Genomic DNA, 25,924 nt, shown 5'->3' with positions numbered 1-25,924 from the left:
AGGTAACTGGCAGGTGCTCCGGGTCGGCAGGCTGGTGGGCAAGCAGGTAACTGGGCTGGTGCTCCGGGTAGGCAGGCTGGAGGGCATGGCAGGTAACTGGCAAGTGTTCCGGGTAGGCAGGCTGGTGGGCACAGCTGTCAGACAGACTGGCGGACAGGACTGTTAGACAGACTGGCGGGCAAGGGACCTGAGGGCTGAGGAGAGTGTTAGCACACAAACAACAACCTTGAACAGGCACCTCCATTTTGAAGGAGGTGCTTAATATAGGGGCAGTCCTCTGGCCATTGGCCGGGGACTCTTTAGAACAGCGAGCGCGGCCCCTTTAAGAGGGAAGGAACACGCACGCGCCCTAAGCACAGTGCCCGGGAAGCTACGCGCAGTGCGTACCTCAGCAGCAGGAGAACTGGAACACGCTGGACCGGAGCCGTGGCGGTAAGGGGAACGGCGTCTCTGCCTTAAGAACTGTGAGTAAAGACACGGATGACTGCACTGCACCGCCTCTGTCCAATTATTTCGTTCGCGCCATCATTCCCTCCCTGCACTACAACGCCAAGCGCAACCACCACTCTATCTTACACTGCCCTGAGGCCTGCTCCACCTGTGGGGAGCTGTTCCATCACAAGCTGCCCTAACATCTGCCTCAGAGGACTATTGCAGCGCTGGTAATCCTCACCAGACACCACAGGTGGCGTCACGAACTTTCCAAATCCCATATAATAACCCCCCGTTTTTACTGACCGCCCTGGGTCACGGACCGGGCCAGGCAACATGATATTCCCCGGCAACCAGAGGCCCGGCTGCCGAGTACCCCACGGCCCTGGGGGCGCGTCAGAAGCATTATTAGCTATCCAACTGACCACCTGGTGTAGCTTCAGAAGTGGTGTACTGTGCGTCCCTGCAAAGGGGGACAGGAACCTTTGTGTCATAGAAGGACGTGTTTCTTGTGCTCCAGCAATAGGTGTAGTCGCACATGTCCCATGTCCTCGTCGTCTGCGTGCACCATCATCAGCACTTGCACTTTCCTGTCCCTTACCACACGCCTTACAGGTTTACTAATTGGTAGAATAAAAAAAAAAAAATTGGTCGCCTGCTGCAGTCAAAGCAGTTTTTTTGAGTTTAATACCACCATAATGTAACACAAAGCACGTAAAACTGTATGGATGACAAATTCAATCTATTAATGACAAATTCAATCCAGAAAAAATGTTAAAAGTTTTTTTGCAGTGTTATATGCCACCATAATATAATACAAAGCACGTAATACTCTATGGATGACAAATTCAATCCAGAAAAATTTTAACCGCTTTTTTGGAGTGTTACATAGCACCGAAATGTAACACAAAGTATGTAATGCTCTGTGGATGACTAATTGAATCCAGAAACATTTTCCAACGCTTTTTTGGAGTGTTAAATACCACTGAAATGTAACACAAAGGACGTAATACTCTCTGGATTCAATTAGTAATCCATAAACATTTTTCAATGCTTTTTTGGAATGTTATATACCACCAAAATGTAACACAAAGCACATAATATTCTATGGATGAATAATTGAATTCAGATAAAAATTTTAATGCTTTTTTTTGAAGTTTTATATAGCACCAAAATGTAACACAGAGTTACTCTATGGATAACTAATTGAATCTAGATACATTTTTCAACGCTTTTTTGGAGTGTTATATACAACCGAAATATGGATGACAATATAGGTTTCTGAGCGCTCCTCAGATGTGGTTTGTGGCCCCTTCTTTTGGATATCACTGAAAGGAGTTCTTAGGCTCCCTGGATTGCCTAGGGAAGTCTCGACTGCCCAGTATTTCTCCACCAGGTACACCAGGTTATCTGCATTCTGGGGATCTTTCTGGGCAACCAAAGCTTGAACCGTCCTCAGCAGGATTCCCCAGCCCACCCTCTGGGCTTGGGAACAAATCTCTGGCTGCAACCATTTCTGCATCAAGTACAGGAGGTCAAACATCTGTGATCAGGGAGGTTTGTCCCTGTGATAGTCCTAGTGGTACACCCGTTGCTCCCTGACTGTCAGGGTTATGTCATACTCCTTGGCATCCTGAAGGGACAGGTGAAAGTGCACCTTCTGAGGTTCTTCAGTCAGGTATGGTGCCAGAACCTCCTCCCACTATTCTGGAGGCCACTTCTCTAGGTCCGCCATCCTTTCCAACACTGGTAGGAAAGCTTTGATGTCCTCACCAGGAGTCATCTTTTGCAAAGTCCCTCTTATCATCTTTCTCACCTGGATCTCATCACTTCGGTTTGGGGGGTAGGGTTTCCCTGACCTGGAGTGTCTCTGGCAAGAAAGTCATCTGCTGCTGCTGTTGTTGCTTCTGTACCTATTGCTGCTATAGCTGGAACTGTTGTATCAACATTTTATTAGTTTCCCACTGGGCTTGCTGTTGCTGCATGTTGGCCTGGATCAGCTGCTTGATTAGCTTCTCCATGGCTTCAGACTGTACTTTAACAGCCGATGATTCCTTCACCCAGGACATACAGTCTTTCCAGCCATTACCTGTGGTCCTTGAAATTCATTGCGCACATTCTCCACTAATTGTAGGGATTCACTCATCTAGCAGTGGTTGAGGTAGGTACAGGCACAAAGTTTCTTGATGCAAAACGGGTAGATTTATTACAGTCCATAAATCTTCAAAAACAAGGAAAACAAGCAGCCTTTATTCATCATACAAATATAGAAAAGGAAAAACAAACAATTTAAACGTTCAGCAGTCTCCAACCTTCTGTCAAGGAGACCAGTACCAAAAAAATTTTCACCTATCACTCACAGACATAGTCAGCCTCTAGCAGAGCAGGTCAGAATAGCACAAATGTTTCCACCTCTATTCCCACACAACTATGGAGCAGCCCAGCTGCCCTTTAATATCAGCTGCGAGGCCTAGATTGGAAATATGGGATCAGCCAGTCCCACCCGGCTCTTCCAGCTGCTTCTAAAACCTGGACCTAAAATCTGGGCCCATTAAATAAACATCTGCACTATCAGTGATTGAGCCTTGTTTCTGGGTTTTATATCACCAAGGCTAAGCATCTCGGTGAGACATATACTCCATCCAGAACTTGTCCAGCTGTAAGCCTAATTACAAGAAGCTTAGCTATGATGTTATATTAAATTAATGTTTATATTTTAACCACTTCATGGCTGTGAAAAAAAAGTCTGCATATGTTTCTGCTCAAAATTTGGATCCAATGGCAAAAAGGGAATGACATGCAACTCTATGGCTTGCAATTGTACAATTGTACAGATATGGGCTATATTCTGTCGCTTGCGAAATAACATGATGTGAATCAAATCTTACACTGCTCTGCTGAAGTATCAATTTTCGTGAGACATAACAATAGTCTAAATATGTCATGAAATGTGATGCTTAAAAGTGAGTCAATACATTTTTTTCTTAGAAAAGTAATATATGATCTCAGCATATAAACAAGTAACATATACTTTTATACCAATTCCTTAAAGATAACTTGTCAACAAAAATATTAATTTAAAAATAACTAGTAAATCTTAAAGTGTACCTTTTCCCCTTTACAAAGCCACAGAGAAACAAGATTTGGAGTCCACTACGATTTCCAGAATATACAGGGAGCACTACGTTATTCTACAAATAGGGCTATGAATGAACTATTGAATTTGTACTTTAAAAAAAAATCTTGCCCACACTTCTCTGTCTACATTATTATTATGATTGTTATTATTAATACTATTATTTTTGGATTTATTTTATTTCTGAGCAGTTTAAACGTTGACCATAAGCTGTTAAAGTGATTAGAAAAAAAACTTTGAAAGCCACTTTATTGAGTCAAAATACAGAATATGGCCAAGTCCAGGTTGAGTAAGACATATAGACAGTACATAAATAAACATTAATAGAACGCCAGCTTGTAGTCTCAAGAGTGGTTAAGATGCTGTTTTTTTTATTTAAAGCCTTATATTTTTATTTCGCTGCTGAAGCTACAAACACAAGTCAGAAATTAAGTGAGACCAGAAGTAAAGGATATGAAACAAAATCTTAAAATGTTAAAATGCAAAGTAGTTTTCGTTTTGCCAGGTTTTCCAAAGCCAATACATATAGAAAAGTAAAGACTCTTAAATGGTGACAGATGATTTACTTAGTTTACTTACGTAGTCTGTATAAATGTAAATATATTGATTTCAAGAATACTAGGGGCTTGACCATAACTATGTGGAAAACACATTTTTCATTGGGGAGCCATGAAATATTACCAGGAAATAACAATAAAATAGGAAGAATAATAAAACTATATAAGAGAAAGAGTTGCAGGAAGCTGATGGACCAATCTCTATGATCATTGATGAGGTCAAGATCTTCTTCATAGGTTGCTTTCTGTCACGATTCCTAATGACACTATGAGGGACAGCACAGCCACCCTATAGGATCAGGGGTGTGCTGAGCTGTCAGTATTGTGAGTGACAGCTCAGCCACTCAATCTCAGGCAAGGGTGTGCTAGGCTGTCAGTATTGTGAATGAAAGCTCAGCTGTCCAATCTAGCCGGGTCTGTGGGGTGTCCTTTAGGTGTTGCCCATTCTGGGTGATTACTTGGCTGTTTAGCTGGCTGACTCATTGCCAGTTGTAGCTTAGCTCAAATGGTGTGTGTTTGCTCTGTACTCTGAGTTCTTATATTCTGATCTTTGTTGCCTGACCTTGGATTTGCCTTTGACCATTTGTTTGCCTAGCCCCTTTGTCCTGTTCCTCTACCTTCTTAAAATTCTGACTCCGGACTGTGACCTGACTATGCCTGACCCCTCTGTATATCATGTACCCTCTTAGTTTTTGACGCCGAAATCCATGTCTTCACCGACTCATGGCCTGTCCGAGAGAAGTGACTCAGCGTCACACTTTCTTTCACAATCAGTACTATATCCGTCTATCGGTTGTATATGGTGTTATAGCTCTGCCCAGTTAATTCCAATTGAGCTACAGCTGCAATACCAGATATAAACTGTAGACAGGGGTGGTGCTGTTTTTGCATGAATGCAGTTATGTTTTTCAGATACTGTCCAACTTCTTGAAATTTTTGGAACCACTGATAAAGCCTCTTAACCCTTTCCAGTTGCATGACTTGAAAGTATATAATGGAGGAATTTAATGAAAACAGCTGTATTATTACAGTATCACACTAAGAGCTTCTACAAACAGCGATAGTAAAAAGTAGAGATGAGTAAACGATTCGTATTGGGTAAATCTTGATTTGCAAAAAGTTATTCCCTCTCTCTCCTCTCTCGTCACTTCCTAGGGGCTTCTACTGTACCTGTACCTCAGGGGCTCTGTATATGCAGCATGGCATGTAAAAGCTATTTGAAGTAAATCTGTCCTCAAAAAAGCTGTCCTTTTCTTCTGAACTCTGCGATGGGCCCAGGCAGCATATAACACCCAAATGTGAGGTATTGCTGTATCTGGGAAAACTAGTCTAACAATATATGGGGTGTGTCTCTGTTGGCACAAGCTGAGCACCACATATTTGGCACTGAAATTACATAATTATTGGTGTTGATCGAACATGCTCGACACTGCTCGGTACTCGCCCGAGCATCACGCTACTCGGGATGTTCGGCGAGCACCGAGCATTTCCGGGTTACTCGGGCGGGAGCTCGGGTCTCCGCCCTGCATGTTTGGCGCTCTTTACAGAGCCAATGAACATGCAGGGATTGCCAGCCAGTCATTGTAATGCTGCAGCCATGTTGGTTGTGGGCATTACAGTGATTGGCTGGCCGCACAGCGTCACCTCGAGTATTTAAAACGGGGCGCCGCCATCTTGGACACAGTCGCTCCGGATTAGACAGTGTAGGGACAGCGCTGCTGATTTAGGGAGAGATATAAACTGCAAAATAGTTAGTGTAGGGTCTGTAAAGGCTGCCAGAACAAACAAACAGTCCTTTTCAGGACTAATATCCATCCCAGATACCAGGCAGGCAGGCTGTATAGGAGACACAGTGGTTATACCAGCAAATGCTGCATTACAGTCCTGTGTGCTCCTGTTGCTGAAATTGCTGGACTTAGCACCAGGTGTCGGGGGCCAGGAAAAATCCTTTTTTTTTCATCTAAATCCTCCTTTTTTTTTCCTCCTTCACACTGTACAAATACCCGTCTTATTAACCTTTTGGTGTCCCCCCCCCCCTCCAAAAAAAAGCGTGTCTCTGATTTTTCAGACACAAATATAACTGTTGAAAATAGTCTGGTGTAGGCTAGAGAAACAGAAGTGTTGTTTTGCACTTCCATGGTTCAAACCTCTGTATTATCCATTTTGGGCCATTTGTATCTAAAAAAAAAAACAGTTTGAGTGTGTCGCTCACTGTTCAGCCGCAAATATCTCTATTTAAAAAAGTGTGGTATACCCCAGTAAACAATAACTGTGGTTTTGCCATCCCACGGTAAAAAATCTCTATTATTCAGGTTTTGATAGTTTTTTCCGTAAAGAAAAACAGTAGTGTCTCCTGACTGTTGTGACACAAAAATATATCTGTTGAAAATAGTCTTGTGTAGGCCCGACATCCCAGTGTGGTTTCGCAGTTCCACGGGTCAAATCACTGTACTATCCAGTTTTGGGCCTTTGGTATCTAAAAAAAAAGCAGTTTGAGTGTGTCGCTCACTGTTCAGCCGCAAATATCTCTATTTAAAAAAGTGTGGTATACCCCAGTAAACAATAACTGTGGTTTTGCCATCCCACGGTAAAAAATCTCTATTATTCAGGTTTTGGTAGTTTTTTCCGTAAAGAAAAACAGTAGTGTCTCCTGACTGTTGTGACACAAAAATATATCTGTTGAAAATAGTCTTGTGTAGGCCCGACATCCCAGTGTGGTTTCGCAGTTCCACGGGTCAAATCGCTGTACTATTCAGTTTTGGGCCTTTGGTATCTAAAAAAAAAGCAGTTTGAGTGTGTCGCTCACTGTTCAGCCGCAAATATCTCTATTTAAAAAAGTGTGGTATACCCCAGTAAACAATAACTGTGGTTTTGCCATCCCAAGGTAAAAAATCTCTATTATTCAGGTTTTGGTAGATTTTTCCGTAAAGAAAAACAGTAGTGTCTCCTGACTGTTGTGACACAAAAATATATCTGTTGAAAATAGTCTTGTGTAGGCCCGACATCCCAGTGTGGTTTTGCAGTTCCACGGGTCAAATCGCTGTACTATCCAGTTTTGGGCCTTTGGTATCTGAAAAAAAAGCAGTTTGAGTGTGTTGCTCACTGTTCAGCCGCAAATATCTCTATTTAAAAAAGTGTGGTATACCCCAGTAAACAATAACTGTGGTTTTGCCATCCCACAGTAAAAAATCTCTATTATTCAGGTTTTGGTAGTTTTTTCCGTAAAGAAAAACAGTAGTGTCTCCTGACTGTTGTGACACAAAAATATATCTGTTAAAAATAGTCTTGTGTAGGCCTAACATCCCAGTGTGGTTTCGCAGTTCCACGGGTCAAATCGCTGTACTATCCAGTTTTGAGCCTTTGGTATCTAAAAAAAAAGCAGTTTGAGTGTGTCGCTCACTGTTCAGCCGCAAATATCTCTATTTAAAAAAGTGTGGTATACCCCAGTAAACAATAACTGTGGTTTTCCTCTTCCACGGTTCTAATCTACTCTTTATTACCCTTTTTCCATTGATAGTGCAAGAGTAAGCTATTTTACTTCATTTACAATGGGCAAGGCACGTGGCAAGGGACGTGGAAGTGGACGTTCTGGTGATGGTTCGTGCAGAGGACGGGGCCGTGGCCAAGGTGAAAATGTGCCACAACCAACAGCCACATCTTCTCGCTCCCACTTCTTGACCGAATTACTAGGGAAGCACAGAACAACACCAGTATTGAGAACTGATCAGTGTGAACAGGTTATTAATTGGATAGCAGATAATACTTCCAGTTACCTGGGCACCACCACCTCCGGTCTGTCTTCCACACGGTCAACTCTTAGTAGCCGTGAGTCTCGACCGCATACTCCTCCTCAACCTGATGCTCCTTCCTCCCACCATGCCGAGTGTCGTCAGACAGCAAGTGATCCCACACTTGGACACTCTGAAGAGCTGTTCACTGGTCCATTTCCATATTTGGGCCCCTCGCCTGATACGCTTGAAGTGGTGGAAGAGGAGATCCCATGTTGCGATGCCCAAATATTTGAACAGCCACGGCCACAGGAAGTCGACGTTGGCAATCTGTCACAAGAGGTAGACGATGACGAGACACAATTGCCAGGAAGTGAGGAGGAGGATCGTGGTGTGCAAGTGGAAGAGGAGGAGGTGGTGGATGATCTAGTAACTGACCCAATGTGGAAGGAGGACATGCAGAGTGAGGCCAGCAGCACACAGGGGGAGGGAAGCAGAGTACCCCAACAGGCAGGAAGAAGCAGTGTGGTGGCCGCAGACAGAAGGCGGGCAACCGTTCCCCGTAACACCAACACGAGGGACATTGCCAGTACAAGCGGTAGGTCTTCCAGAGTCTGGAATTTTTTTAAAGACTCTGCTGATAACCCCAAAAAGGCCATATGTTCCACCTGCCATGCCAGCATCAGCAGGGGTGACAAAACTACCAGCCTGACCACCACCAGCATGATCAGGCACATGGCAGCAAAGCACTCGACTTTGTGGGGCGAAACCCTGGGTCCACGACCAGTGTCAGCGGGTGTCACCACTGCTTCTTCCACTGTTGTGCGTGCAATAGAACCCCCTGTTGTGTGTGCAAGGCAATCCCCTGTCCATACTGCATGTAAAGATGCCCCCTCCTCTCAGTCTTCACTTGTTATGGCAGTTTCTCAAGAAACAGCATCAACGTCCACGTCCACGTCCCACCGCAGCGTTCAATTGTCCATATCCCAGACCTTTGAACGAAAGCGGAAATTCGCAGCTAACACCCCACAGGCCACAGTCCTAAATTCGCACATTTCACGACTGCTTGTATTGGAAATGCTGCCTTTTAGGCTGGTGGAGACGGAATCCTTCCGCAATCTTATGGTGGTGGCCGTCCCTCGGTACTCGGTCCCCAGCCGACACTATTTTGCCCGGTGTGCCATCACCGCACTACACAAGCACGTGTCCCAAAGCATCTGCCGTGCCCTCAACAACGCAGTTACTGGGAGAGTCCACCTGACAATGGACACGTGGACAAGTGCTTGTGGCCAGGGACGGTACATCTCTCTGACGGCGCACTGGTTAAAAATAGTGGAAGCCGGGACCCAGTCGGACCTTGAGACGGAACACATCCTCCCCACACCAAGGATTGCGGGCCCTATGTCAGTCAGAGTTGCCCCCACAGTGTACAGCTCCTGCGCATCCTCCTCCTCCTCCTCCTCATGTTCAGCCTCCATCTCAGATATCACCACATCAGTTACAAGCTGGAAGCATTGCAGTACTGCCTCCGCCAAGCGGCAACAGGCTGTGCTGAAACTCATAAGCTTAGGGGATAAACCTCACACTGCTTGTGAGTTGCGGACAGCTGTGAAAGAGCAGGCAGATCTGTGGCTGAGACCGCTGAACCTACATCCCGGCATGGTCGTGTGTGACAATGGCTGTAACCTGGTGGCGGCTCTGAGGCGAGGTGAGATCACACACGTACCATGCCTGGCTCATGTGCTTAACCTCGTGGTTCAGCGGTTTCTTAAATCGTACCCCGAGTTGCCAGATCTGCTCGTGAAAGTACGCCGCCTGTCAGCTCATTTTCGCAAGTCGGCTACAGCTTCCACCGCCCTTGCTGTGTTGCAGCAGCGTTTGCAGCTTCCGGCACACCGACTGGTGTGTGATGTCCCCACACGTTGGAACTCTACCCTTCACATCTTGCAAATGATTTGTGAGCAGAAGAGAGCAGTTGTGGAGTACCAGCTGCAACAAGGCCGTCGATATTCAGGTCAGACTCCACACATAAGACCTCAGGAGTGGACCTGGATGTCTGACATATGTACCATCTTGACAAACTTTGATGAGGCCACCAAGATGGTGAGTGGCGATGACGCCATCATTAGTGTCAGCATCCCACTTGTCTGTCTTTTTCAACGCTCTCTGCAGAGAATTAAAGAGGAGGCATTGCAGCCAGAGTATGATGAGATGGATCAAGAAGCCGTAGCGGGCGATTACACACAGCCCAGCCTCATCTCATCCCAACGTGCATTGGGGGACAATGAGGGAGAGGAGGAGGAGGAAGAACAGGGGCTGCTATCATGCGTTGTAGACGGTAGTACCTGTACAAGTGTCATACCGTCGGTTCAGCGTGGGTGGCCTGAGGACAGGGGGGAGGAGGAAGAGGAGGAGGAGGAGAGCATGGTCAGTCGTCATCTTGGTGAGGACACGGAAATCTTGCCCGTTACCAGTCTCGCACGCATGGCTGACTTTATGTTACGCTGCCTTAACAGTGACCATCGCGTTGTCAAAATGTTGGGTGACAGTCATTACTGGTTGGTGACACTTGTAGACCCCCGCTACAAGGAGAACTTTCACTCTCTTATGCTCCGTCCTAATTTTTGGCAGCTTTTGCTGGGAAAGTATAAGCAAATACTATGGGACACCCACTCCCCAATAATGGGACTTATGTTTGTAATATGCTGTACTGCATGGCTCTTGTAAGGGGCATTGCAAGTTGCTCCGTCCTAATTTTTGGCAGCTTTTGCTGGGAAAGCATAAGCAAATACTATGGGACACCCACTCCCCAATAATGGGACTTATGTTTGTAATATGCTGTACTGCATGGCTCTTGTAAGTGGCATTGCAAGTTGCTCCGTCCTAATTTTTGGCAGCTTTTGCTGGGAAAGCATAAGCAAATACTATGGGACACCCACTCCCCAATAATGGGACTTATGTTTGTAATATGCTGTACTGCATGGCTCTTGTAAGGGGCATTGCAAGTTGCTCCGTCCTAATTTTTGGCAGCTTTTGCTTGGAAATCATAAGCAAATACTATGGGACACCCACTCCCCAATAATGGGACTTATGTTTGCAATATGCTGTACAGCATGGCTCTTGTAAGGGGCATTGCAAGTTGCTCCGTCCTAATTTTTGGCAGCTTTTGCTGGGAAAGCATAAGCAAATACTATGGGACACCCACTCCCCAATAATGGGACTTATGTTTGTAATATGCTGTACTGCATGGCTCTTGTAAGGGGCACTGCAAGTTGCTCCATCCTAATTTTTGGCAGCTTTTGCTGGGAAAGCATAAGCAAATACGATGGGGCACCCACTCCCCAATAATGGGACTTATGTTTGTAATATGCTGTACTGCATGGCTCTTGTAAGGGGCATTGCAAGTTGCTCCGTCCTAATTTTTGTCAGCTTTTGCTGGGAAAGCATAAGCAAATACTATGGGACACTCACTCCCCACTAATGGGACTTAAGTTTGTAATATGCTGTACTGCATGGCTCTTGTAAGGGGCATTGCAAGTTGCTCCATCCTAATTTTTGGCAGCTTTTGCTGGGAAAGCATAAGCAAATACTATGGGACACCCACTCCCCAATAATGGGACTTATGTTTGTAATATGCTGTACTGCATGGCTCTTGTAAGGGGCATTGCAAGTTGCTCCGTCCTAATTTTTGGCAGCTTTTGCTTGGAAAGCATAAGCAAATGCCATGGGACACCCACTCCCCAATAATGGGACTTATGTTTGTAATATGCTGTACTGCATGTGACGCGCCCCCGTGTGTACACGTGTTTGGGATACCCGGTGCCGGGTCTCTGGGGTCTGTAGTCTCCGTGGCGGTGACCCGGTCCCCTGGCTCAGGCTGGTCAAACCAGTGGCAGTCTTTCTTAGGTTTTGAGGTTAATTGTCCGACTGCGCCACCCGTGGATTGCGGTCAGGGAGTACCACTGCTGCGAGGCAGACCGCTGAGGCTGGTGTTGTGTGCGCAGCATAGAATGGGATAACTCCCCTCGGGAGGAGTATAGCCTCAGGGCAGTGAGTGTGGATGATGGGGGTGATGGTGCACGATCACAGCAGGAATGACTCAGAGTCTTTGCAGTGCAGTTCAGGGTCTTTACTGATGATTATAAGGTAGACCCTCCCGGGAGTACTGGCTAGCATAAGAGGCCTGGTCAGTCTGTGAGCAAGCAGGAGTTCCCCTGGCCAGGTGGAGTTGTAGGCCTCCCCGTCTGTCTGCACTCTTCCTGGCTACCTTGCTGTAAGCGGGTAGAAGTAGCCCACGTCCCTGAGTGTACCGTGTAGTGCTCACCCGTATGGCTGGTGACTTGGGGCCTTCTGTTAGCCTCCGCTCCACGATGGTGGTGCTGGTCCCTTGCTTGTAACTGAGCCTCCGGGTTTCTATGGCCAGAGGACCTGAAATCCCCTGCCGGCTGGTTTCTGCTGCTGGATATATAAGTCCTCACAGCTTCGGACTCCTGTGTCCGGTTCCTATTGTCTTCTGCCAGGGCGAGCTCTGCTCAGCTTCCAGCCCCTGGTCTTTAGCTCCTAGCTCCTACAGAGCTCCTTGCTATTACTTTCCCTTGCTCTCACTCTGACTCTGACTGTTCTCTGACTCACTCAACCCCGCCCCAGATCCAGTTTATAAGGGCAGAATTCTCCCCTCCCAGGATTGGGGCAGGAGGATGTTGCATGTTTATGGGATCCTGACCAGGAAGCCTCCCACTTGCTCTCTGACGTAATATCTCTATTACTGTGGTGACCAGACCCCTGGGGTGCCACACATGGCTCTTGTAAGGGGCATTGCAGTTCCTCATAATTTTTGGAAAGCCTTCCATTCACTGCTTAGGCCAACAGTGCACGGGAGACCCAGTTGCTATAAATGGAAAAAAAGGTTTAGTTAACGCCCTCTGACCTCCATGTCATTTCCAAGGGGCATTGAAGTGGCTCGAAATTTTTGGTAGGCATTGCACTCACTGTATGCCCTATAACTGTGTAGCCGAACCGCTCCTTTTGTTACAGAAACATATCCTACAAGACATATCTGGTTGACTGGCCTGATATTGATGTGAATGGTCCCTGTTCCTCCTGCTCTTTCTCCTTTGCCACTACCTCATCCATCATTTATCACCTGAAGCTTTGTTTTAACAGGAGTCATAGAACTTGGATAGTAGCAGGAAAACATCCAGCAATCCTCGGAGGAGGTAGGATATGCGCCAAAACGCTGACCACCTCAGGACTAGCCGCTACTACATACATGCGCTTGCATTACAACAAAACAAAGCAGATGCTAACTTCTATCATCCTCATCATGCTCCTCACCTTGGCACTTTCAACTCCCCTGATGGAGAAGCCAGGGCCCACCGGAGGAGTCTGATAGTCCGGTGGGCTCGGCCAATGCTGCCCTAAAGCAGGCCAGGCTAAGAAAAGTGTGGGAAAGGTTACCGGGACAAATAGGGGTGGCTGGGGACCGAGTATGGACACCCGGCCACCCCCTGGAGGCTGGGGAGCAAGCGGGGACACCTGGCCACCAGGCGGCTGGGGACTGAGTATGGATACCAGGCCGCCGACACAGCCATGGTGTGGTGGCCAGATTCTGCCTCCACATGCCTAAAAGGCCCAATTTAAAGTGCAAGCAAGCAAGCAGTATGGTATTGCAGCCTGGGGGTGGGTGGGTGGCAGGCTGCATACTTGCGCTTGCATTGCAAGGAATGGGAGAGGTACAATTGAACACTGCCCTGGGACAAAGACTTGAATGGGGATAGTTGCAAGTCTGCAACGACAGGTGCAAGGTGGGAGGCATCTTCGCATGTACCATGAACAGGGGTTTGGCTTGCACACACTACAGCGGAATAGGCTCTCCTTCCCACTAAATGCACTGGGGAGGGCACAGGTAATGTTTTGGTATACGCGCTTAATCTTATGTATAAGGCACACCAGGACAAATATGGGCGGCTGGGGACTGAGTATGGATACCTCGCTGCCGAAGCAGCCATGAGGTAGTGGCCAGCTTCGGCCTCCTCCAAACTAAAAGGCCCCATTTCAAGTACAAGCTAGCAGTATGGAATTGCAGTCTGGGGGTGGGTGGGTGGCAGGCTGCACACTTACACTTGCATTAAAAGAAAACATAGCAGATGCTAACTTCTGTCATCATCATCATGCTCCTCACCTTGGCACTCTCAACTCCACCGATGGAGAAGTCAAGGCCCACCGGAGGAGTCTGGTTCTCTGGTGGACTCGTCCAATGCTGCCTAAAGCAGGCCGGGCTAAGAAAAGTGTGTGGGGGGATGTTCCAAGGAGAAATAGGGGCGGCTGGGGACCGTTTATGGACACCCGGATGCCCCCAGGCGGCTGGGGACCGTGTGTGGTCACCCGGCCGCGGGGTGGCTGGGGACCGAGTATGGACACCCGGCCGCCGGGCGGCTGGGGACTGAGTATGGATTCCAGGCCGCCAACACAGCCATGACGTGGTGGCCAGATTCCGCCTCCACATGCCTAAAAGGCCCAATTTCAAATTCAAGCAAGCAAGCAGTATGGTATTGCAGCCTGGGCGTGGGTGGGTGGCAGGCTGCATACTTGAGCTTGTATTGCAAGGAATGGGGGAGGTACAAATGAACACTGTCCTGGGACTAGAACTTGCATGGGGATAGTTGCAAGTCTGCATCTTCTGATGCGGTAAGGATCACTTATGATGGGCACACTTTTAGACAGTGACCTGGGAGTCAGAGATGCTTCCAGGGGTCTTCCCCATGCTGTTCCCTTGTCTTTTCAGCACTTTATGCATGTGTCACACAGCACATGGCCAGATAAGGTTGTAAAATGTTAAAATGACATTTCACGGTGAATGCATTTGTCATAGTTAAAAGCAATACAAAAGTGCAAAAACGCATAAAAAATGCTACTTGTGAACATAGCCGAAGGTGTGGAGGAGTATTTTTGTTTTTGGTCATTTATTTTAACTTATACACAAGTCTTTACCCTGGAAAGGATGTTCCTTAACATATTTCACAGGAAAAAAGTTTCACTTTAGTTTTTGAACATTTCATGGTGAGCCCATAAAAGTGGCTTAATACCTCTGACCACGTTGTTGACAGCAGTGACCTGGGGGTCAGAAATGCTTCCTGGGGCGATGCCCATGCTGTCTCCATGTCTTTTGAGCACTGTCACTATCGTTTTCTGCACTTTTTAGGCTTTCTACAGACTGCCGGGGGTGCCGCCGCAAAAATGCTCGGGTCTCCCATAGACTAACATCGGGCTCGTTGCTCGGGTCGAGCACCCGAGTATCACGGCGAGCTCGGCCCGAGCTTTGAGCACCCGAGCATTTTAGTGCTCGCTCAACACTAATAATTATGCAAAATTTGCAATTTTCACTGTGCACCATCCACAATGCACTAAATTCTGGAAACTAGATATAGGGTGAAAACTCTCATGACACTCCTAGATAAGTGCATTAAGGGGTGCAATTTTTAAACTGGGGTCACTTTATGGGAGTTTCCTATGTACTGATATCTCAGGGGCTTGGCTATTATGACATATTATCTTTTGCAAAAAAACTGCCATGCTAAGGAGAAATTGCTCAACAAATTTGGGGTTGTTTTAATCCTTTATGAATATGAAAAAATATGAGCTTAACTTCTAAAAAATAAATGTTTTATTTTTTTATGTTCAATTGCAACAAAAAATTCTACAAAGCACCTGGTGAGTCAAAATGGTCAGTACTAGAGATGAGTAAATCACTTTGTCGTGGATCAAATTCATGTTGAATTTCCTAAAATTCACAGTTTCACGCGAATTTGAACATTTGGAGATTTGATTTGTGGTTCACAAAAAAAAAACTTGTTTGCACCATTTCGTACAGAGCTGAAGCATCAGAGAGCAGGCTAGCGTCACTTTGTTGCATGGGCCTCCAATAATGCCCTGCAGCTATGATATAAAGTGGATTATCATACCATGTACCGTAGTGGTCAATACCTAAAATTAACTATTTTGTGGTATATGACTATCTGTCTTAAAGGGGCTGTTTATAAAACAAAATCCAAATGCATTTTTACAATTTTAATTTTTTTTGTTTTTAAAGGGGTTGTCCAGTCTAAATTGATATGTCTGCAGTCACTCTGTGTGACTACAGACTTCCGAATCCCCCCCAGTGCTGCAAGGATTCGCCGGCTTCTGAACAGGGACCTGCAGGAATGCATGTGTTATGCTTCCAGCCAGAGCCCATTTAGTGGAGCTCTGGCCAGGAGTATTAATGGTGAATACGTACCCACCGGTCAGAAACCGGTGACTCCTCGCATTGCACAGTGCGTGCGCTGGGGGATTCATAAGTCTGCAGTCACACAGAGTGACTGTAGATTTATCAATTTAGACTGGACAACCCCTTTAAGAACAAAGAAATTTAAAATTGTAAAAATGCAAATTAAAAAAAAAAAATTCAGCAAATTTTGGATTATGCTTTATAAATAAATTCAAAACATATTGTCAAAAAACATTTTGACATACAGTACAGACCAAAAGTTTGGACACAACATTAGAGATGAGCGTTGTTCTACTCGAACTGTTCGCCAATCTCAAATTCGAGCTGTTTTGGGCGGTGTTCGAGCCGTTCGGCGAACACGAACAATTTGAGAAAAATTCGGCTGTTCGAGGTTATGTTCGATAACTGTTCGTGCACCAAAATCATAACTGGATTTTTTCTCAGTAATGATGAAAATTTATGTAAATACGCAGTTTGAGTGTACAGCTGGGTGGGGGGAGGGGCAGGGGATGGATCTCTGCAGGAACAATGAAGATCTCCATTTTTTTTTCTCTTTCCCGCATTTGCAGTGGGGAGGTGCAATCTGTCAGCCTATCAGCAGCGCACACACGGAGCGAAGTGCTTTTTTTCACACAAGCAAGGGCATGTGTCATTGGCAGTGTATGTCACATGTCCTTGCCCTATAAGACCAAGCCATTTTCCCCGTCGCCACCATTTTCTCACTGCTGCAGCTGCGTGTTAGACGGCACCGCTGTTGCTGTGTGCGCTATACCTTGTTAATTTCAAGCCAATTTTCGCACAAATCTACAGATAGCTTGGGAGTAGGGAATAGTTGCGATTGCAGTCCTTTTAAGGACTAGGTTACAGCATTTCCTACGACTTTTATCAGGCAGGTCTGTGCTTTTAAATAGATAGATTGTGGGAGTAAAGACTAATTGTAATTGGAGTCCTTTTCAGGACTAGGTTACATCAGTTCCTATCAGTTTTTGCCAGGCAGGTCTGTGCCAGTGCTGTGCAAGTTTTTTTCACAGCATTTGGCTGAATCTAGCAAAGCTAATCCTTTTTGGCCTATTGCAGAGTGTGTTAGTCAGTGGAGTAGCCTATCTGTGTTGCAAGATATACCACCTGTGTATAGAATACCAATTTTTTTACTGCACCTAGTGAAGTAAAATCTTTTGGGCATAGCATCATTCTATTAGTCCATCTATACTGACCTCCATCAGGTTGCAAATTGAATATAATTTTTTTCTGCATCTAGCTCTGAAAAAATATTGGGCTTCTAGCTGTGTGTGGGACTTGTTGTATTAGTCCATCTATACTGACCTCCATCAGGTTGCAAACTGAATATATTTTTTTCTGCATCTACCTCTGAAAAAATATTGGGCTTCTAGCTGTGTGTGGGACTTGTTCTATTAATCCATCTATACAGACCTCCATCAGGTTGCAAACTGAATATATTTTTTTCTGCATCTACCTCTGAAAAAATATTGGGCTTCTAGCTGTGTGTGGGACTTGTTGTATTAGTCCATCTATACTGACCTCCATCAGGTTGCAAACTGAATATATTTTTTTCTGCATCTACCTCTGAAAAAATATTGGGCTTGTAGCTGTGTGTGGGACTTGTTCTATTAATCCATCTATACAGACCTCCAGCAGGTTGCAAACTGAATATATTTTTTTCTGCATCTACCTCTGAAAAAATATTGGGCTTCTAGCTGTGTGTGGGACTTGTTGTATTAGTCCATCTATACTGACCTCCATCAGGTTGCAAACTGAATATATTTTTTTCTGCATCTACCTCTGAAAAAATATTGGGCTTCTAGCTGTGTGTGGGACTTGTTCTATTAGTCCATCTATACTGACCTCCATCAGGTTGCAAATTGAATATCATTTTTATCTGCATCTAGCTCTGAAAAAATATTTGGCCTTCTAGCAGTGTGTGGGACTTTCTCTATTAGTCCATCTATATTGACCTCGATGAGGTTGCAAATTGAATATAATTTTTATCTGCATCTAGCTCTGAAAAAATATTTGGCCTTCTAGCAGTGTGTGGGACTTTCTCTATTAGTCCATCTATACTGACCTCCATCAGGTTGCAAATTAAAAATAATTTTTATCTGCATCTACCTCTGAAAAAATATTTGGGCTTCTAGCTGTGTGTGGGACTTGTTGTATTAGTCCATCTATACTGACTTCCATCAGGTTGCAAATTGAATATAATTTTTATCTGCATCTAGCTCTGAAAAAATATTTGGCCTTCTAGCAGTGTGTGGGACTTTCTATATTAGTCCATCTATACTGACCTCCATCAGGTTGCAAATTAAAAATAATTTTTATCTGCATCTAGCTCTGAAAAAATATTTGGCCTTCTAGCAGTGTGTGGGACTTTCTCTATTAGTCCATCTATACTGACCTCCATCAGGTTGCAAATTAAAAATAATTTTTATCTGCATCTACAGTACCTCTGAAAAAATATTTGGGCTTCTAGCTGTGTGTGGGACTTGTTCTATGAGTACATCTATACTGACCTCCATCAGGTTTCAAATTGAATATAATTTTTATCTGCATCTAGCTCTGAAAAAATATTTGGCCTTCTAGCAGTGTGTGGGACTTTCTCTATTAGTCCATCTATACTGACCTCCATCAGGTTGCAAATTAAAAATAATTTTTATCTGCATCTACCTCTGAAAAAATATTTGGGCTTCTAGCTGTGTGTGGGACTTGTTCTATTAGTCCATCTATACTGACCTCCATCAGGTTGCAAATTGAATATAATTTTTATCTGCATCTAGCTCTGAAAAAATATTTGGCCTTCTAGCAGTGTGTGGGACTTTCTCTATTAGTCCATCTATACTGACCTCCATCAGGTTGCAAATTAAAAATAATTTTTATCTGCATCTACCTCTGAAAAAATATTTGGGCTTCTAGCTGTGTGTGGGACTTGTTCTATTAATCCATCTATACAGACCTCCATCAGGTTGCAAACTGAATATAATTTTTTTCTGCATCTAGCTCTGAAAAAATATTTGGCCTTCTAGCAGTGTGTGGGACTTGTTCTATTAGTCCACCTATACTGACCTCCATCAGGTTGCAAATTCAAAATAATTTTTTGTCTGCATCTAGCTCTGAAAAAATATTTGGCCTTCTAGCAGTGTGTGGGACTTTCTCTATTAGTCCATCTATACTGACCTCCATCAGGTTGAAAACTGGATATATTTTTTTTCTGCATCTACCTCTGAAAAAATATTGGGCTTGTAGCTGTGTGTGGGACTTGTTCTATTAATCCATCTATACAGACCTCCATCAGGTTGCAAACTGAATAATTTTTTTTCTGCATCTACCTCTGAAAAAATATTTGGGCTTCTAGCTGTGTGTGGGACTTGTTCTATTAGTCCATCTATACTGACCTCCATCAGGTTGCAAATTGAATATAATTTTTTTCTGCATCTAACCCAGCCAATAGTTTTGGCCTAATACCACAGTTTGGCCACTCAGCTCTGCTCGGTTCCCATCCATTGTTTTTTTGTGCAAACAACTCCAGAGTTGTGAATTAGTTAACCACCAAAATGAGTGGAAAAAGGCCTGCTGCTGGTGGAAAGGGGAATAGGCGTGTTGGGAAGGGGAAAAAAGGTTGTGTCCGTGGGGTAGGTGTTAAAGCAACAGTAACATCTGCAGAAGAAAGACCATCTTCCAGCCAAACTAAAATGTCTACTTCTTTTAGCGGACAATGTGATAAGATCCCTTTCTTACGGCCACGCTAATCGCTACAAATTCCAGATGAGGCACAAAAACAGCAGGTGCTTCAACGGATATCAAGTGCTCCTTTAAGTGGGCTCTCCTCCACATCAACTTCAACATCACAAATACTCCAGTCCTCAAAGGTGTCACCCCAATCGCACTTGCTTCCTCACAGCTCCCAAATCTCCAGCTGCCCGTCTGAGTATGAGGTAGAACAGATGGTTGAGTCTGCAGACCTGTTTACTCATACTATAGCCTGGGAATCAGAGGTCGACTCCAGCGCTTCTGTGAATCCAGACGAGGAAATGATCTGCACTGATGCCCAGAATCTTTATGAGTCGGATCCAGGACCAGACGCAGATGGTTCTGACCATAATGTAGACCCTCATTCCCAAACTGTAACTCCTGCTGGTGGAGACAATGAGGAAGACGATGATAAGACTCAAATACCTGATTGGAGCGACAACTTTAGTTTTTTGTCAGGGCAGGAACAGGTTGGCTCTGAGGACGACGGGTGTGATAACGCACAGGGTGATGATGATGAGGTTGGAGATCCCACTTACTGTCAACCCACAGTCAGCCAAGAGATGAGGTCAGCAGAGGAGGTGGAGGAAGATGCTAGTGACGACGAGGTCAGGTTGCGCCTTCCTGGACAGAGACGTAGTACTGGAAGCACGTCAACAACTGCATCCTCAAACACAACTCTGCCTCTCACCACAAGTCGTGGTGGCTCTTCAGGTCGCATGGGTGCTAAACCTTGCATAGCCTGGGCATTTTTTCAGATCGATAAAGATGACCCAACTCGTGTTATCTGTAACATTTGTCAGCAAAAGCTAAGTAGAGGCCAAAAAATACATAGTTTGAGTACTTCATGCATGAACCGGCACATGGACATGAAGCATAAGTTGCAGTGGGAAGCTCAGTGTGCTACAATGCGGCCTAGCCGGCCGGGCCAACCACCGTCTGCCATATCTTGTGCATCCGCGGCCTCTTCATCCTCTGTGACTGGGGGGACAGCAGTCACACCTGTTTTGGGGCGCAGACCTGTCACCTCTTTACCCGCAACAGCCAGCGTGATTGGCAGGTCATCATTTTCTTTGGAGGTGGTAACACCAGCTGGTGTTGAGCGCTGTCCGACATCGATAGCACCACCTTTGGATCAAGGCAACCTAACATGTCCGCCTGCATCTTCCTCACACACCGGCAGTTTGCCGGGGACACCCTTATCAACCCTGTCTAAGCACAATAGCCAGCCCTCGGTCCCTCAGATGTGGACAAGTAAAAGACCATTTCCTCCTAGCCATGAGAAAGCTAAGAGGTTGAATTTCACCATCTGCAAGCTCTTGGCTACAGAAATGCTGCCTTTCCGCCTGGTGGACACAGAGGATTTTCGAGACCTTATGTCCGTCGCAGTGCCCCAGTACCAGATGCCCAGTCGGCACTACTTCTCAAAGAAAGGTGTGCCTGCGCTCCACCAGCATGTCGCACACAACATCACCGCTTCTTTGAGAAACTCTGTGTGTGACAGGGTGCATTTCACCACAGACACTTGGACGAGTAGGCATGGACAGGGGCGTTACATGTCGCTGACTGGGCACTGGGTAACTATGGTGACAGCAGGACAAGGGGCTGCTGTCCAAGTCTTGCCGTCCCCACGAGTTGTGCGTCAATCCTCTTTATGTCAAAGTTCCTCCACTGCTTCTGCCTCCTCAACCTCCTCTCGGTCTTCCACCTGCACCCAAAGCCTGTCTGGTCATGCCACAAGCTTTCTAACTGCACAGAAGGGATCCTGCACACCTCCTTACTATGCTGGCAGTAGGGCTCAACGTCATCAGGCGGTTTTTACATTGAAATGTCTGGGAAATGTGAATCACACAGCTGAGGAGTTGTGGTCAGCTCTGGAGAACCAATTTCATGAATGGTTGTCTCCACTGGACCTGAAACCAGGGAAGGCCGTGTGCGACAATGCTGCAAACCTGGGTGCGGCCCTTCGCCGGGGCAATGTCACACACGTGCCTTGTATGGCTCACGTGTTGAACCTGTTTGTCCAGCAATTTTTAGCCCACTATCCCAGACTAGATGGCCTTCTGCAGAGGGCACGGTCGCTGTGTGATCACTTCCGCCGTTCGCATCCCGCAGCTCAGCGACTTATATCTCTACAGAAGTCGTTGGGCCTGCCACTTCACCGGCTAAAATGCGATGTGCCTACCCGGTGGAATTCAACTCTGCACATGTTGCAGCGACTGTGGCAGCACCGATAAGCCCTGGTGCAATACGTTCTGACGTATAGCCTGGGCCAATGAGATCCAGAGGTGGGGCAAATCACGCTGGAGGAGTGGTCTCAGATCAGGGACCTATGCACCCTTCTGCACAGTTTTGAAATAGCGACGAAGATGTTTAGTGCTGACGATGCCATTATCAGCATGACTATTCCGGTAATTTACATGCTGGAGCACATGTTAAACAGAATTCGGAGTCAGGTGGTGGCACAAGAGGAGGTGGAGGAAGTAGAGGAGGAGGAGTTGTATGCGGAAGGGCTAACATCTGCAAGGTCCAGACGGTCGGCAGCACCAAGGCAGCAGGCATGTGAGGGTGGGGGAGATGGTTTTACCAGGGCGCATGGTAGCAGCCAAACTAGTGAGGAAGGTGCAGGAGCCCAGGAAGAAGTGGAGGACGAACTGATGGAAGACTCATCAGATGAGGGAGACCTTGATCACATTTCTGTTGTGCGAGGTTGGGGGGAGAGGACAGAGGAAGGAAGCATGATTGTTACCTCGCCACCAACACAACAGGGACTTGGTGCTCCTGGATGCGCAACACACATGAGTGCCTTCTTGCTGCACTACCTGCAACATGACCCTCGAATTGTGAGAATTAGAAATAATCCTGACTACTGGGTTGCCACACTGTTATATCCCCGGTACAAAAGTAAATTTGCAGAAATTATTCCTGCCATAGAAAGGGATGCACGCATGCAGGAGTATCAGCAGAGACTGTTGCAGAATCTTACATGTGCTTTTCCACAAAATACCAGTGGTGCACGTAGTGAATCTCACAGTTCCAACTTGCCAACCGTGGGACCGTCACGTGTTCAGCACTCAAACCGTAACAGAACCACAGTATCTGCTGGTAACATCAATTTTGCGGAATCATTTCACCACTTTTTTAGCCCATCCTTTGCAAGGCCACAGGAGACAAGAAGTCTGACACATAGTCAACGCCTAGAGACGATGGTACAGGAGTATCTCCAAGTAAACATTGAAGCCATGACTGTGTCACTGGACCCTTGCTCTTTTTGGGCTTCCAATCTGGATAAATGGCCGGAGCTAGCCACTTACGCCTTGGAGATCTTGTCATGCCCCGCAGCCAGCGTTCTGTCTGAACGTGTGTTCAGCGCTGCTGGTGGTGTGCTGACAGATAAGCGCACGCGGCTCTCCACTGATAATGTAGACAGACTCACGTTCATAAAGATGAACAAATCATGGATCCGAAACGACTTTTCTACCCCTGTGTCATCCTGGGGAGAGTAAAAGCTTGATGATTGGTTAAAATCACCCTACCAACCGTTTTAAGCTTTCAAATTACTAATCATGTTTATTTGTATCTTGGCTGGAAAATAATTTGGGCTTTGTAGCAGTGTGCAGCACTGATTCTATTAGGCCATCTATAATAATCTCCACCAGATTTAAAATTACTAATCAGGTTTATCTGTATCTTGACTGGAAAATAATTTGGGCTTTGTAGCAGTGTGCAGCACTGATCCTATTAGGCCATCTATACTAAAGCTTCACCAGATTTAAAATTAATAATAATTTTTAGCTGCATCTAGCCCGGAAAATAATTTTGGGGCTCCGAGATGCGCAAGACACATAAGTGCCTTCTTGCTGCACTACCTGCAGCATGACCCTCATATTGTCAGAATTCGAAGTAATCATGACTACTGGGTTGCCACACTCTTAGATCCCCCAAACTTTTCGATCAACCTTTTCATTTTAATAAAGACCAAAAAAATGGTCATTTTTGAAATTATAAGCATTAGCAGGTTGTTAGAAACTGAAATCAAACAGTTTTCAACTCAAAACTTTATTCTAGGTGATGTTACATTTTCACATAGGACCCCTTGTTCGAAAGGAGCTTCTGAACTCTCTCGTCCATTGAATTTGTCAGGTTTTGGATGGTTTCTGCTTCAATTGTTTTGCATGAGGACAGAATACCCTCCCAGAGCTGTTGCTTAGATGTGAACTGCCTCCCGCCATCATAGACACTCCTTTTGATGATGCTCCAGAGGTTCTGAATGGGGTAGAGGTCAGGGGAGCATGGGGGTCACACCATAAGTTTGTCCCCTTTTATGCCCATATCAGCCAGAGATGCAGATGTTTTATGTGCAGCATGAGATGGTGCATTATCATGCAAAAAAATGATCTTGCTGTGAAATACACAGTTCTTCTTCTTGAACCATGGCAGGAAGTGCTGTTCGAGAAAATCCACATACATTATGGAGTTCATCTTTAGCACCTTCAGGGATCCTAAAGGGGCCGACAATCTCTCTCCCCATGATTCCAGCCCAAAACATTACTCCACCTCCTCCTTGTTGGCGCTGTAGCCGTGTTTGCGTGGGGTGTCCATCAACCAGCCATCCTCCACTCCATCCATCTGGACCATTGAGCGCTGCACGGCACTCATCCGTGAACAAAACAGTTTTGAAATCAGTCTTCATGTAATGTTTGGCCCACTGGAGCCGTTTCTGCTTATGTGAAGTGGATAGAGGAGGTCGACAGGATGGCGTATGCACAGCTGCAAACCTCTGAAGGACCCTGCATCTTGTTGTTCGGGGGACGTTGGAGGCACCAGCAGCTTCAAAAACTTGTCTGCTGCTATGACAAGGCTTTTTTGCCGCTGCTCTTTCAACCTGACGTAATTGCCTGTAGGAAAGAGTCCTCAATTTGCCCTTATCAGCACGCACACGTGTGTACTGTGAATCAGCTACATACTTCTTGATTGCCAAGACACTTCATCCTGATCATCGCACAATGTTGATTGTAGTCATGCCTTGACCTAAACACTCCACAATTTGTTGCTTCTCAGCAGCCGACACATCCTTTTTCTTTCCCATTTTGGCAGAAAATGTAGGCTGCTTAATAATGTGAGACAGCCTTCTTAAGTAGTCTTGCCTTTCATTGGACACACCTGCCAAATTAATTAGCACAGGTGTCTGCAATTGCTTACAGTGATATAAAGAGCCCTGACACACATCACCATCAATGAGTTTAACTGACAAACAAATAAATTCTTCCCTTATCACTCCTAAACACTTTTTGCATAATAATTTGGAACACAGTGTACATGTGCTTTTCCACAAAACACCAGTGGTTCACGTAGTGAATCTTACAGTTCTAACTTGCCAACCGTGGTCTGTATGGAGTTGTTCAATAAAGGGCCCAAAATTAAGATAACATAGATGGGAGAGGTCTCTATGAATAGGAATTCCTAAGTATTTGATACCCTGTGAGGGCCAGGCAAAGGGAAAGTTGGACTGGATGGAATCCTATATGGATTTGGGGAGGGAGACATCGAGGGCCTCAGACTTCGCTGCATTGATTTTAAAATTTGACCATGTAACAAAGTGATCTATTTCAGCCATAACAGCATGGATGGATATATGTGATTGAGTGATATATACTAGGACATCATCAGCAAATAGAGAGCACTTGTACTCGGTGCCTCCCACCTCAATCCACCTAATATTGGGGTTATGGCGAATTGATGAGAGCAGGTGCTCCGTCACTAGGATGTATAAGAGAGGGGACAGAGAACATCCCTGCCTTGTCCCATTGGTGATTGTGAAAGGTGATGAAAATGTTCTGACGCGCCCCCTGGGCCTTGGGACACCCGGAGATGGACCCTTTTTGGTGGATGCTGGTGGTTGTAGTCTCCGTGGCGGCGACCCGGTTCCGTGGCTCAGGGAGGTCAAACCAGTGGCGGAACTATTTATGTGGTTTTGATGTTTAAATGTCCGACTACGCCACCCGTGGATTGCGGTCAGAGTGAACCGCCGCTCCAGGGCAGA

This window comes from Phyllobates terribilis, unplaced genomic scaffold, assembly GCF_046119375.1.
Source record: "Phyllobates terribilis strain yellow unplaced genomic scaffold, ASM4611937v1 Scaffold_1__5_contigs__length_1240528914, whole genome shotgun sequence".
In the NCBI taxonomy this organism is placed as follows: Eukaryota; Metazoa; Chordata; class Amphibia; order Anura; family Dendrobatidae; genus Phyllobates; species Phyllobates terribilis.
Note: the sequence above shows the minus strand (reverse complement) of the source record.